This window comes from Natrix helvetica, assembly GCF_964273705.1.
Source record: "Natrix helvetica genome assembly, chromosome: 14".
Taxonomy (NCBI): Eukaryota; Metazoa; Chordata; class Lepidosauria; order Squamata; family Natricidae; genus Natrix; species Natrix helvetica.
Window position 1 is genome coordinate 4896959 of NC_138564.1, and position 12722 is coordinate 4909680.

At 44.8% G+C, this 12722-nt stretch overlaps 1 protein-coding gene across 9 annotated transcripts in view; it reads right to left on the reverse strand.

Annotated features, from left to right (window-relative positions):
• LOC309399220 (transmembrane protein 132D-like) overlaps positions 1 to 12722 on the reverse strand; it is a 330593-nt gene that overhangs the window by 69737 nt on the left and 248134 nt on the right. The gene's annotated exons all lie outside the window — the stretch shown is intronic.

A 12722-nucleotide genomic window follows, 5' to 3' on the forward strand; every position in this document is an offset into this window, starting at 1 on the left:
TACCTACACCCGTGAAAATCTACGAAAACATATATATATATATGCATATGCAAGCTTTATTTTTTCTTTCCATATACATTCATAAATATACATTCGCACAAGTACTATTAATATTTATCTGTTGCCTTCTGGCATTTATCGCAATCTGTTTAAAAATATCAAAAGCATAACCGGGGTTGCCTTCTTGCCATCCATCTTATTTTACTCCTTCTTTCATCCCAACCTCCCTTCTTCTTTCCTCCTCTCTTTCCTCTTTTCTTCTTCCCCTCCCTCTCCCCCAGGCCTCCTCTCGTCTTCTCCTTCTTGCCCTCTCTCCTACTCTTCCTCTCCCTCGCCTTACTCCCTCGCCTTTACCCTTTCTTCTTCTCCCTCCTCTTCTTCCCTCCTTCCATTGTTGCCCCTGCTTATTTTCTCCTTCGCGCTGATGGGTTTTCGGGGACCTCACCCCGTTCCTAAGAGGTCCGTAAAGGGGGCGTGCATAAGCGCACCAGCATGCCTACCGTCCCTGTCCTACTGTCCCCATGTATCTGTACCCATTTCCTATGCTCTTATTCATATTTATTCTTATTCCTGTTATCTTGCACATGAGTGACAAACTAAATAAACAAACGAATAAAATAAATAAACAACTACCGAAGCTAAGCTTGCTGGTTAGAAAATTATGGCTGCGTAATGAGCATACCTCCCAGGCGAACTACAAAGAGGAGGGTTGATTTATAAGGATGGCATGGAGGTCTCTCCTCTTGGAAATATCTAGCCTTGATTCACACAGACCCCTTTGTTTCTGGCGCAGGGAAGGAAAACATTAGTTTACATCCCCGAATACCTGTACATCTGTGGTTTAATTCTCTCCTTGACAGAACGTTTCCCTTGGGAAAACACACACAAACACACACAATCATGAAAATCAGACCTTCTCTCTCTCTCTCTCACTGCTCTTGTGAGCAAAACTCAGATGGAGAGAGACGCTCCTGCATGGAAAACAGCCTCCCCACCACCACTTCAAAACGCACCTGCTGGGGCTCTTGTCTCACAATCAGGAGGTTGGGAGTTCGATCCTAGGTAGAGGCAGATGTAGGGTCTCTCGCTTGGGCAGGGGGTTGGACTAGATGACCCGCAAGGTCCCTTCCAACTCTTTTAATCTGTCACCTCTGGAAAGCAGGGGTGGCCTTCAAACATTTCAGTGACGGGATCTCTGCTTGGTTGCTGGATGGGTGTGACCAATGATGGGCGTGGCCTAGTTGGTTGCAGGGTGGGCGTGACTATACTGGGCGTGGCCTAGTCAGCTTCCTGCACCATGGGTGGGGGGCAGCGTTTTCACCTCCCTCGGGCTACGGAGGCCCTCCAGAACTTCCGGGAGGCCCATTTCCCCCCCTCCCCAAGCCTCCATTTGGGTCCTGCACTTACCTTGCATCCAAAATGGGCCAGGTGGAGATTCCTGGGAGGGGTAGGCGGGGCCAGCCAGTGGGTGGGATTTGGAGGTTCGCGAACCAGCCATAACGTTAGCTACGGGTTCTCCCGTGCAAACCCATAGCAGCCCACCCTTGCAAAGTGACTTTACACTGGGTCAGATTAATCCAGGATTGAACACTCTATATGCCTGGGATTGAATACAAGGCTAATGACAATTTATAATCCAGCCGCCGATGGCCCAAGAAGCATCATCTGAACCACGCAAAAGGTTCTTGCAGTCTCCCACGCCTTCTCTGAGTCCCATCTCTCCAGTACTCCGCAATTTTTAAAATTAAAATAACCTGCTCTCACCTTGGAATTTAAAGTTTAAATCTATAATGCAGTGTGAAATATATCATCCGCACCTATGCACCTGCATTCCCTCAAATCCATCCTCTGCTAGATGAAGGTTGTGGGTCGTACTTCAAATGGCACACATGGGTAGGTAGATATTTTGGGATTTCTGAAGGGGGAGGACTAGCCCAAAGTCCTTTAGAGAACTTCTGTACCTAGGAGTGGACTTCAACTTGGATGGCTCCCAGGCCAATCCACCAACAACTCTTAGAGGTAGACTGAGCAGAGGAATGGGTGGGTGGGGGGAAGAAACCCCTCTGCATATGCAGGCTGAACAAAACTGGAAGGGCAGCCTCAGCTCTCCTGCCCCCTTGCCGTCTCCAGGCGAGATGTTTGGATCAAGGCCCCCAGAAAGCTTCCACGATTGAGAAGAAATTCGACCTTGGATCATTCAACTCTTCATCCAGTACCTTCACCATTACAACATAGTAGACCAGCTCTACGTTTATAGAAGAACAGAGTTGGAAGGGACCTTGGAGGTCTTCTAGTCCAACCCCCTGCTTAGGCAGGAAACCCTACACCACTTCAGACAAACAGTTATGCAACATCTTCTTAAAACCTTCCAGTGTTGGAGCATTCACAACTTCTGGAGGCAAGCTGTTCCACTGGTTAATTGTTCTCACTGTCAGGGAATTTCTCCTTAGTTATATGTTGCTTCTCTCCTTGATGAGTTTCCACCCATTGCTTCTTGTCCTACATATGGATAGATGGATGATGACAGAGACAGACAGAGATAGAAGAATATAGGTAGATAAAGATAGACGATGATAGATAGATAGATAGATAGATAGATAGATAGGTAGGTAGGTAGGTAGGTAGGTAGGTAGGTAGGTAGGTAGGTAGATAGATAGATAGATAGATAGATAGATAGATAGATAGATAGATAGATAGATGATAGATAGATAGATAGATAGATAGATAGATAGATAGATGATAGATAGATGATAGATCGATAGATCGATCGATCGATCGATAGATAGATAGATAGATAGATAGATGATAGATAGATACAGTAGATAGATAGATAAATAGATAGATAGACAGACAGACAGACACTGACGGACTGACTGACTTCAGGAATGATGGAGGAGGTGCTCCCTTCGGCAGCACATATACTAAAATTGGAATGATACAGGAATGATGGAGGAGGATAAATTAGGCTGAGGGAGAATGCCCGCTAGTTAAGAACACAGCTGCTTGCTAAAGATTTTTGGAACAGAACAGAATAATAGAGTTGGAAGGGACCTTGGAGGTCTTCCAGTCCAACCCCCTGCCCAAGCAGGAGACCCTCTACCATTTCAGACAGGGGGTTGTCCAGTCTCTTCTTGAAAGCCTCCAGTGATGGAGCTCCCACACCTTCTGAAGGCAACTTCTCTTCCACTGATTAATTGTCCTCCCTGTTAGGAAGTTTCTCCTTAATTCCAGGTTGCTTCTCTCCTTGGTTAGTTTCCATCCCTTGCTTCTTGTCTTGCTTGTTGGTGCTTTTGCATGCATTCCACATATTTTTAGACATAACCATTTCCTTTCCAAAAAAAAAAAAACCCCTCAGTTATACATGCAAAGCTTGGCTTACTTAATGTTTTTTGCACAGTCTGAAGCCGGCAGAGTTAGATGCGCTGCGTAGCAGGGGTGGAAAAAAAAACTGGCTGCATCTCAGGGTAGTAAGTTTTGCAGAATTTTACTGCGCGTTGGGGATTCTCTACCATTTCAACACAGCTCCCAGGGAGAGAAAAAAAATGCTAGGGAAAAAGTAGTATTTTTCCCCCCCCTCCCCTGCCTTCTCTCCAAATTTACATTTTTATCGGCGCCTACCATTTTGTCTCGTGAAATGTCAGTGCTTTAAATCCAGTGTTCCGCGTTGCTCGGGTGCTGGATTGTGACTTAACCTTCCCTCTCCTCGCCTCACCTCAACCGACTCCTTGCAAAACGAGGTGGCTGAATATTCAGCAGCCAACCCAGCTGGAAGACGAGGTGCAAGACTGCTCAGAAGAGGAGGAAGGAGGAGAGAGGAAGTGGGGAGAGACGAAAATTGACAAAAGAAGAAAGGCGGAGAGCGATCGTTGGTTGACCCGAATTCTGCTTTCCTGGTGATAGAAGAAGAGGTTTTATAGTTTGAAGTGGTAGTCGGATCCAGAGTCCTTTGTGCTCTCTCAGCTTGGGTTTTTTTTTTCCAGACGTTTTGTTACCCAACTAGTTAACATTATCAGTGCTAGAAGGGAGAGGAGGAGGAGGATGCCACTGATGACTATGGGGTCCTTGGTGCTCTCTGAGATCTCTGAGGTTTTCTTGTTTCATTTACCCAACTAAGTTACATCATCAGGGCTAGAAGGTAAGTAGAGTTTGCAAAGGGGAGGAAGGGAAGGGAGAAGGAGGAGGAGGAGAACAACTGTGTTGTTTTCTTACGGTTGTTTCATTACCCAACGAGGGAACATCATCAGTGCTAGAAGGGAGTGGGGTTTGTGAAGTGGAGAAGGAGACCGGAGGAAGAGGACTGTGGGGTCCTTGGTGATCTCTAACCTGGGTTGCTTCGTTGGTTATCTGCAGCCATTTCAATTCCAGATAACATCATTTTTTTATTAATTAAAGTTTTTTTATTGTTTTAATTAAACACACACAGACACACACAAAAAAACAACATTCTTCATTACATCTTCCAGAAAGCATGTCGATTGGTTACAAATAAATTTCGTGCGTTACTACCACAATCATTCTTTATACTTCATTCATGTTGGATTACATATTTTAAATGAAAAATCTTTATATACCATCAATGTACCATCACTCTCATTTAACTATGTTTGTTTAAACGTGCTTTTATCTAGAATCATTTGTATTTAAGGACACAACCACATACTGGCATTCGTTAGCTATTTCTATAAATTTCAGGCTTATATCCAATAACATCATTGATGGTAGAAGGAAGAGTGGGATTTGATCCATGTGGCTTGCCCTGCCAGGGTTGTATTCGTTGGTTCAATGATTAGGCTGCTTACTGAGTATTTCCTTGATTGAGGTATTGTACCCCACAAACTGATGGTGTTTCTTAGTTGGGTAATAAAGGATCTGGAAGAAAACAACTAAGCCTGGAGAGCATCCAGGATCCCCCAATTTGTCTCCTCCTCCTCCTCCTCCTCTCTCCCTTTCCTCCATTCCACAAACTCTTACTCCCTTCTAGCACTGAAGATGTTACCTAGTTGGGTCATGAAACATCTGCAAAAAACAAAACAAAACAGCCAAGCTAAGAAAGCACTAAGGACTCCACGGTCTTCCTCCTCCTCCTCCTTTCCACAAACTCCCTTCCCTTCTAGCACTGATGATGTTACCTAGTTGGGTCATGAAAAGTCTGCAAGAAAACAATCAAGCTCCGAGAGCACCATGGACCCCACAGTCTTCCTCCTCCTCCTCCTCCTTTCCACAAACTCCCTTCCCTTCTAGCACTGATGATGTTACCTAGTTGGGTCATGAAACATCTGCAAGAAAACAATCAAGCTCAGAGAGCACCATGGACCCCACAGTCTTCCTCCTCCTCCTCCTCCTCTCCACAGACTCCCCTCCCTTCTAGCACTGATGATGTTACCTAGTTGGGTCATGAAACGTCTGCAAGAAAACAATCAAGCTCAGAGAGCACCATGGACCCCACAGTCTTCCTCCTCCTCCTCCTCCTCTCCACAAACTCCCCTCCCTTCTAGCACTGATGATGTTACCTAGTTGGGTCATGAAACGTCTGCAAGAAAACAATCAAGCTCAGAGAGCACCATGGACCCCACAGTCTTCCTCCTCCTCCTCTCCACAAACTCCCTTCCCTTCTAGCACTGATGATGTTACCTAGTTGGGTCATGAAATGTCTGCAAGAAAACCACCAAGCTCCGGGAGCATCAAGGACTCCTGGGTCCAATTTCTTTTTTTGGGTGTGTGTGTGTGTGCAACTGATTTAATTGCTTTTAATTCTTTTACACAATTTTGCAGGTGAAAGAGTGCTTCTGTTTTTTAAATAGCCTTTCACTGCTCTTTTCGCCTACCGATGAAAAGATGATTTTTTCACCCCTGCTCTTTACAAGCGCTTGTATAAACATGGTCACAACGGTTGCAAGACACCACGTTTGCAAGCTATCTGAAGAGGGCTAGATTTACTGAGAAAGCTGGAAAGCGGCGAAATGCATAAATACAAGCAACAAACCCTTCCCCTTTCCCCCCTCTCCAACCCCCGGCAATTAGAAAAGGAAAAAAAAAAGGATGCTACCAGTTAAAACAATAATCCACTCTCTAGACTACTCCGGTTGCCACTTGTAATGGAGAGAAAATCAAATTAATTCTACATGAAGGACAGCCCTATGCTTCCACTAAGTGTAATTCCAGTCCTCCGGAGCCTGCCTTACATGTTGCCAAATTATCCAATTACAAGCTTGTTGAAACTCATCTGGGGGAAAGTTGCCATGGATCGTAAATCGATAATTTTGAAGGGATTATAATCCTTCTGGAAAACTGGAGAGGGGAAGCACCCGCCCTATTCCCCCCCCCCCCCCCGAGATAAAATGCCTGACATGAAACGAAGGAGAAGACCCTCCAATTGTCTGTGGAAAGGAGGTACTTTGTCAGACAAGATGAGGGCCGAAGGAGAGACAGCTCCAATGGAGCCTTCACTCTGATGGTTGAGACAGGCCCTTGGAGTCTCTGAGGAAAAATATCTCTGTAGTTTGAGTTTAAAAATGAATGCAGCCCATCCGGGAAAAACCCAGAACCGTTTGCATACCAGCTCTCAGTTTCCCCAAAGATGGAGGTGGGTATGTGATAACTTTAATTTAATTTATTCATTGTATATTTAGACATGGCCCACCTCCCTCGTCCAATGTTCTAACCGAGGCTTCCCAAGAGCATGAAGCAAACTCCTGGTCCCGACAAAAACCCCTTTTATTAATTCTGCTCATTCTCATCCAGCAAAGTCTTTCAAGGGAGGATTTACAGTCACAGACCTTATCTGCCTTGGAGAGCTGCCAGGCCGATCTCTGCAAAACTTGGCAAGGAGCCTCGGAGAGTCACGAACCAATTAAGCAAACTAATGGTCTCCTGCAAACTCCACTCCCCCTTTACTCCTCTTTTATTTCCTCTGGGAGGGGCCATTCATTGTCCACCCGTGGCCTTACTCCCAAGTCGATCCGTATTCTTTAGCTCTTTCCTTCGTCTGGCAACTCTGCGCATGCGCGCACTGGGAACAGGCTCCAGCTGTTCTTCTGCCTCACTGATGTCTGACTCTGACGGCAGCTGATAACTGGCATATGGCTTCTAAAGACAAGCTCTTCCACTGATTAATTGTTCTAACTAGAGAACAATCAGATAGTAGGAGAAGGGGCCTCAGCTGATAATGGGAAGGAAAAGAAACTTAGGAAGGATCTTTCCTAACTTATCAGAATGTAAAAAGAGACAGCGAGAGATTCGTATTTTCAGACTTGTAAGATTCGGCTAATAGAGCCTTGCAATAAAACAGCCACCGAATCTTAACAGATTAAAAGAGTTGAAAGGGATCTTGTAAATCATCTAGTCCAACTCCCACCCAAGCAGGAGACCCTACACCATTTCTGATAAAAGTCTCTTCTTTAAAGTCTCAAGTGATGAAGCCCCCCTAATTTCCAAAGGCAACTTCTGTTCCATGGATTGACTGTTGTCACTGTCAGAAAATTTCTCCTTATTTCCAGGTTGAATCTCTCCTTGTTTAGTTCCCATCCATTATTCCTTGTCTGGCCTTTGGGTGCTTTGGAAAATAGGTTGACCCCCTCCTCTCTGTGGCAGCCCCTCAAGTATCCTGTCTATCCTGTCTCCCCTGGTCCCTTCTCTTCACTAGACTAGCCATGCCCAGTTCCTGCAACCGTTCATTGTATGTTTTAGCCCCCAGTCCCCTCATCATCCTGGTTGCTCCTCTCTGTACTCTTTCTAGAGTCTCAACATCCTTTTCTATAATTTGGTGACCAAAACTGGATGCAGTATTCTAGTTGTGGTCTTACTAAGGCTTTATAGAGTGGTAATAGTACCTCCTTTGATCTTGATTGTATCCCTCTGTTAATTCAACTTAGGATTGCATTGGCTTTTTTGGCTGCCACTGCACACTGCTGGCTCCTATTTAGCTGGTTGTCCACTAAGACTCTAAGATCCCTCTCAGAGTCACTGCTATTAAGCCTGGTTTCACCCAGTCTATATGGGCATTTTTAGTTTTCCTTGCCTAAGTGGAAGACTTTACTTTTCTCTACATTGAATTTCACCATGAACCTTTGCTCATCTGGTGGACTTACTTTCTTTATCTACCTGGTAAGGCTGATAGGCTGGGCCCAAATATGTCATCCTTCCATTCTTCAGGCTATTCCCACCCCTCAAAAAAGGCAAAACAGAAGAGGAAATTCCTTCAGAAATGCAAAAATTACATGCTTTGCCTCTTCTCTAGAGGCAGGGAGGGCCAGAGATGACTCCAGGCATCTCGGCCATGCCGGAAATCTTCACCCCAGCCGAGCTTTAATTCATTAGTCAAGAGGTTAATTTTCCATTTGGTTTGATTGCACTGTAAGCAGACCTCCCTGGTGCATTCAGCAGAAAGGAATGGGGAGGACAGAAAAAGAGGTAATCAATAGGAACTTTGCCACATAAGAGGGAGAGAGAGACAGAGAGAGAGAGACACATACACAGAGAGAAACAGTGAGAGAGAGAGACAGAAAGACAAAAAGAGAAAGAAAGACAGAGAGAGACAGAGAGAGACAGAGAGAGAGAATGAGAGAGAGACAGAGAGAAGACAGAGAGAGAGAGAGACAGACACACAGACAGACAAAGAGAAGACAGATAAAAAGAGAGAGACACAGAGAGAGAGAGAGAAGACAGAGAGAAGGAGAGACAGAGACAGAGACAGAGAGACAGCGACAGAAAAAGACAGAGAAACAAAAAGAGAGAGACAGAGAGAGAGACAGAGAGAGAAGACAGACAGAGAGAGAGAGAGAGAGACAGACAGACACACACACAGAGAGACAGAGAGAAGTCAGAGAGAAAGACTGAGAGAGAGACAGAGAGAGAGAGACAGAAAGAGACAGAGAGACAAAAAGAGAGAGACAGAGAGATATACAAAGAGACAGAAAGAGACACAGAGAGACACAGAGAGCGAACGAGAGAGAGAGACAGAGAGACAGAGAGAGAAAGAGACAGAGACAAAAAGAGAGAGACAGAGAGATATACAAAGAGACAGAGATAAAGAGACACAGAGAGCGAACGAGAGAGAGAGAGACAGCGAGAAGACAGACAGAAAGAGAGAGAGAAAGACAGACAGAGAGGAGGGAGGGAGAGACACAGAGAGAGACACACACAGAGAGAAGACAAACAGAAAGAGAGAGACACAGAGGGAGAGAAGAGAGGGAGAGAGAGACAGATACAGATACAGAGACAGAGAGAAGACAGACAGAGAGAAGACAGACAGAAAGAGAGAGAGACACACACAGAGAAGACAGAGACAGAGAGAGACAGAAAGAGACAGAGAGAAGAGAGAGAGAGGGAGAGAGAGAGAGAGAAAGAGACAGAGAGACAAAAGGAGAGAGACACAGAGAGACACAGAGAGAACAAGAGAGAGACAGAGAGAAGAGAGAGAGAGGGAGAGAGGGAACCCACCCAGAAAACAACACTGAAAAAGAAGAAAGAACAGAGTTCTGCTTGCTTGGAAGAAAAGAGAGGCAGGACCAGAGAGAGAGAGAGAGAGAGATCTTGATTTTGTTGGGAGACCAGCTAGCTCAGCCTTTGTTTGCCAGTAATCCTAATTACCCTAGAAATACAAAACTGGCTTAGTGAGTTTGAGTAGCGAATTTACACAGCCCTTGCCAGGGACCTGGAAAGAGAAGCACATCCAAAGGATAACAATTGTCCTGTTTCCAACATGGATTGGAACGGCAGCACACAGCGGAGAATCTGTCTCTCAGTCCTGGACAAACTCAGGTTACTGTTTATGATTAGTATTGCTAACAGTCGGGCTGTGGCTTGATAAAATTCCCCAGTTCAGCTTATTGTGGGGTTATAGACCAGTTCTTTCTCCCCTCTTCAACCCAATGGTTCAACCTCACATGGACGTTCTAAAATCATCTACGACTTCAGCAACAAAGAGGTCAACACCTGGAATGCTCTACCTGACTGTAGTTTCTTCCCCAAACCCCCCAAAACCTTAACCTCATACTGTCTACTGTTGACCTCACCCCATTCCTAAGAGGTCTTTAAGGGGCGTGCAAAAGTGCACCAACATGCCTACCAACCCCGCCCTAATATTCTCTTGTATTCGTATTCCTTTCAATCCTTATATCTGTTATCTAGTTCATGCTTGACGAAATAAATAAAATGAAAAAATAAAACCCTTTGCACTGCTTAGTCGCTTCCTTTTTAGTGTTGAAACTGCAAATGGGCCACGCAGTTTAGGGACTGCAACTCTCAGACCATGCATTATTGACACTGGATTTTATTATAGATTTTGATTGTTATTTATTATTTTCTACTAGAAGTTTTCAGCGTATATATACCGAGAGCTTTCGTTTGTTCTGGTCGCTGGTCTAAGACTGTAGTAATAAATTGCTGTTGTTGTTTTTGATTGACCTAAGACTTAAAAAGAATAACAGAATAACCAAGTTGGAAGGGACCTTGGAGGTCTTCTAGTCCAACTCCCGTCTCAGGAAACCTGCTGTTCCACTGCTCAGGAAACTCTATACTATTTCAGACAAATGTTTGTCCAATCTCTTCTTAAAAACTTCCAGTGTTGGAGCATTCACAACTTCTGGAGGCAAGTTGTTCCACTGATTAACTGTTCTCACTGTCAGACACTTTCTTCTTAATTCTAGGTTGCTTCTCTCCTTGATTAGTTTCCATGCATTGCTTCTTGTTCTGCCCTCAGGTGCTTTGGAGAATAGCTTGACTCCCTCTTCTTTGTGGCAACCCCTGAGATATTGGAAGACTGCTATCATGTCTCCCCTAGTTCTTCTTTTCATTAAACTAGACGTACCCAATTCCAGCTTGCATCAAAGGGATAGCAAACAAATAGAACCAATAATAACTTAAAATAGTAGAAAGCTTAAAACTATTTCTTGTGCTTGGGGCAATTTATTGAAGTTCCTCCATTCCTCCTCCTCCTCCTCCTCCTCCTCCTCCTCCTCCTCCTCCTCCTCCTCCTCCTCCTCCTCTTCTTCTTCCTTTTCTTCCTCTTCTTCTTCTTCTTCCTCCTCCTCCTCCTCCTCCTCCTCCTCCTCCTCCTCCTCCTCCTCCTCCTCCTCCTCCTTCTTCTTTGCAGGATGGGGCCTACTCATTGGTAAAATGAGAATACAGATTGTTGAGGGCAAGAGGCTGACTCTGTAAACCGCTTAGAGTGGGCTATAAAGCACTGTTAACTGGTATAGAAGTCTAAGTACTATTGCTCTTCCTTTTCTTCTTCCTTCCTTCCTTCTTTCCTTCCTTCCCTCCCTCCCTCCTTGGTGGTGCAGTGGTTCGTATTGCAGTATTGCAGGCTAACTCTGCCCACAGCCTGGAGTTCGATCCTGGTGGACTCCAGGTTGACTCAGCCTTCCATCCTTCCAAGGTGGGTAAAATGAGGTCGTAGTTTGTTGGGGGAAAGAGGCCGACTGTAAATCACTTAGAGAGGGCGGGAAAGCATTGTGAAGCGGTATATAAGTCTAAGTGTATTGCTATTGCTACTGCTACTCTGTTGTAGCACCAGGAGTGTGTAGCAGCCTTCCCTAAGAAATCTGCCTAACTCTTTCCTGTTAGCGTTCAGCCTCTAAATAAAAGCTCACTCTATAGATACAATAAATAGGATCTTCCATAATCCTATCTCTCCTGGATATGTATCCCAACAGAGATTACTTTACCAACAGAGGAGAATATTTGTAGCTTAGGGTTGAAGTGTGGGGCCCTTGGTGCTCTCTGAACCTGGTGGTTTTCTTACAGGGCACTGAAGATGTTACCTAGAATGGTAATGAAATTTCTGCAAGGAAACCACCAAGCTCAGAGAGCACCAAAGACCCACCCACCCAGAGTTTGTTCAATGGGTTGCATAGAAATCACCCCAATTGCTTCACTCCGGCAAATTCTACGATATGGTTGAACTAACTGCAAGTTCTTTAATGATTCAATGAGTTTATGGGGTTGAATAACTGGCTTATACAACGTGCCATGCTGCAAAGCAAGATTTATAGGATTTGAAAACCCAAAGGCTAGGTCTGCCCAACACTGTAAGCCTAGCATGATATGTGAGTCATGTCAATGTAAAATGATTGTCTTAATCTTTCAGCTTCACCAGGTAAACTCTCAGTTTCAACTGCCAGAAGATGCATAATATCACATTAAAGAAGAGGGGGCCAGGAAGATTAGAATAACAGAATAACAGAATTGGAAGGGACCTTGGAGGTCTTCTAGACCAGCCCTCTACCATTTCAGACAAATTGTTGTCTCTTCTTAAAAACCTTCCAGTGATGAAGCACCCACAACTTCTGGAGGCAAGCTGTTCCGCTGATTAATTGTTCCAATTATTATGAAATTTCTCCTTAGTTCCAGCTTGCTTCTCTCCTTGATTCGTTTCCATCTGTTGCTTCTTGTCCTACCTTCAAGTGCTTTAGAGAATAGGTTGACTCCCTTTTCTTTGTGGCAACCCCGTAAGTATTGGAAAACTGCTATCATGTCAACCCTAATCCTTCTTTTCATTGTTGTTAGTTGCAAAGTTGTGTCCGACCCATCGCAACCCTATGGACAACGTTCCTCCAGGCCTTCCTGTCCTCCATCATCCTCTGGAGTCCATTTAAGCTCAATGACCTCATCCAGCCACCTCATTCTCTGTCGTCCCCTTCTTCTTTTGCCCTCATTTTTTCCCAACATTCTTCTCCAGTGAGTCCTTCCTTCTCATTAAGGGGCCAAAGCATTTGATAGGT